The sequence below is a fragment of the Dendropsophus ebraccatus genome, unplaced genomic scaffold (assembly GCF_027789765.1).
Source record: "Dendropsophus ebraccatus isolate aDenEbr1 unplaced genomic scaffold, aDenEbr1.pat pat_scaffold_516_ctg1, whole genome shotgun sequence".
In the NCBI taxonomy this organism is placed as follows: domain Eukaryota; kingdom Metazoa; phylum Chordata; class Amphibia; order Anura; family Hylidae; genus Dendropsophus; species Dendropsophus ebraccatus.
Genome location: NW_027210118.1, coordinates 61,784 through 64,583, shown reverse-complemented (window position 1 = coordinate 64,583; position 2,800 = coordinate 61,784). Strand labels below are relative to the sequence as shown.

General features: G+C 42.4%; 1 long non-coding RNA gene across 1 annotated transcript; it reads right to left on the bottom strand.

Moving 5' to 3' along the window:
- Positions 1-274: 274 nt before the first annotated feature.
- On the bottom strand, positions 275-830 carry LOC138777139 (uncharacterized). Its single transcript, XR_011360826.1, has 3 exons — positions 795-830; positions 468-515; positions 275-350 (listed from the first exon to the last, which is right to left on the bottom strand). It is a non-coding gene; the product is annotated as an uncharacterized lncRNA (long non-coding RNA).
- Positions 831-2,800: the final 1,970 nt, after the last annotated feature.

Sequence of the window (2,800 nt, the reverse complement as noted above, 5' to 3'; positions counted from 1 at the left end):
CAAAGTAACCTGCCCCACTGTCTCAGGCCGCCTCCGTTTTGCAGGTAAGAAGATGATGGTGTGAGAGGAGACCAAACCAGAGTGAGACACTGGCGAGGAAGGAAATGCCTTTTTAGTTACCTAGATAACCCCTTTAAGGGCACCTCCTCCAGACCCCTCTAGGTGTTGTGAGTGTCTACTCCTCCTATCTCTGATGGTAAAAGGGGGCTCCTCCTTCCCCATGTGTGGTAAATGTAGTCCTCCGGATGTTATGGGCGTCCCATTTACCACTTGATGTTCCGGACGCCTCCTCCTCCAGACAGCTCCAGATGGTCGGGTGTCTTCTCCTCACTCTGGCGGCGCTGTGTTACCTAGATAGGATATATAACAAGCAATGTGTTAATAATGACAGGTTACATAATAGGCTCCATATGAATATACAGTCAGAATAAAGTGATCTGAGGTGTGATGGGATTTTGGGTACTCACCTTTACTCCTCCTTGGTGGCGCAGCAGCAGCAGAACAGCGCCCGCAGTCTATAAGGGGAAGGAGAAAAACCAGCATGACTTTCCTGAGATCAGACCCGTCAGCAGTGATAGGGGAATAGACATTACACTGGAGAGAGGGGACTCAGTGCTATCCTAGTGGGTGAGATACAGGCGGCACCATGTCACTTGTATGTCTCTATTATGTACATGAGGCCTTTCGTGGTTATTATATGTGACTGGTAATATAATATATAGTGATGACATGAGGATATACAGTGCAGCGATAGAGTTGTGTTATCATGTAACTGTATCATCCCATATATTTACCTGGATAAGATGGATCTCCTCCTGCTGCTGCTTCTGCCGAGGAGAAATGACCAAGAAATGGAGGGAAATCAATGGTTAGTGTAAGGAAACCAGAATTTCTGAGCAGATTATATAGAAACAATGCTCTTTTACCAGCCCTATTCACACCTGCAGTAATATACTATTCACCATTACCCACAATAGAAATTAGATCCCACCTCCAAATAGAGCGCCCCCGTCCTCTCTCTATATACAGCATGATAAATAACAATTCCTTGCTTCACAATGTTATAGGTTTTGTTTCATTACCTGGGGATCTCCATGGGCCGTCCCTTCGTCCTCCTCGTCCTCCTCTTCTTCTCTGTGTATAGAACGTAAACCATCTCATATATAAATATATTGTTATATTACACATTAAATATTTTATTGTAAAGAAGGTGATTGCAATAGTAATGTAGTGAGCTGTACACTGCTCTATACAATGACCATATAGTACTGTATATTGCAGGTACAGCCAGCTAAAGTATAAAGTGTACTGGGGACCTTAACAACTAAGTCCCAGTGTCAGCAGTTTGTAATGTGAATAAATGCTGTTAAAATAATAGAAAAATATGATTCTATGTCTAACTAGAGCGCCCCCTATCCTGCCCTCCCACTGCTCTTCTCTCTATACAGGATGGGAAAAAAATAAACGTGTATTCACAATACTATAAGCTTTGAGCCCTCACCTGGGGATGTCGTCAGCCACGTCCTCTTCCTCGTCGACGTCGATTTCACTGTGTAGAGAACATACACCAGCTTGCATATATATATAGATATATATATATATATATTATATATATATATACACACACACATTCTGTCTTCCTGTCACTCCTCTCTCTATACAATATAGTAAAAAAAAAAAAAAACTTGTATTCACAATACTATAAGCTTTGAGCCCTTACTTGGGGATGTCCGCCAGCCGCGCCATCTTCTCGTCGTCGTCGATTTCACTGTGAACATACACCAGCTTGTATGTATATATATATATATATATATATATATATATATATATATATATATATATACACACACAACATATACACATCCTGTCTTCCCTGACGCTCCTCTCTCTATACAGGATGGTAAATAAATAAAAATGTATTCACAATGCAATAAGCTTTGAGCCCTCACCTGGAAAAGTCCGCAGCCTCGTCCGCCTCCTCCTCTTCGTCAGTCTCACTGTATATAGAACATAAACCAGCTTGTGTGTATAAATATATATAGACATTTATTAAAACTGGAGTAATCCAGCAGGACCTGTACCTACCACAAGGCAGCTGCAGAGATCTACAAGTGCTCCGCAGCAGGTATAGAAATCTACAAGTGCTCAGCAGCAGGTATAGAAATCTACAAGTGCTCCGCAGCAGGTGTAGGTTTCTGCCCTGATTTTTCCCTGTTTTTCGGCATAAACCAGGATAAATTAGTAGCAGATGGAGGCCACAGCTTTTTGTGCCCTTTCTCAATGTGCTCAGGGCTGCACATATATAAATCTGCCCCATAGTTTTTGGGATATGGGAATATACATATGTGAGTTTTTGGCGGGAACAGATATAAATGGACTCATATAATCAATCTATATCATGGAGATGGATGATTATATCTCCGCTGCTTCTTCATACTTACACGATGGTCTCCAGGCTCGGGATCCAACCGTGAAGCGGGGTACTTGTCGTCTCTGTAACTAGAGAACATAGGGTTGGTTAGGATGATTGGTACCTTTGTCCCATTTGTAACTTTCAGAAAATGTTATTTATTGTGATATCTCAATAAGAACATGAAATCCATCAGGATATTTATTAACCCCTTGTCATCACTGCCAGTTTTCCCCTTAAGGGGATGTGCACATTGAGGAATAGGCGAGGAATTTAAAGCGGGATCCGCTCTTAGGGTGTGTTCACTCTTCAGAATCTGCACGGATAATCTCCAGTGGATTCCGCCGCTCGCCCCTGCTCGCACACGTGTGCCTCTCCACCTGTCCCATT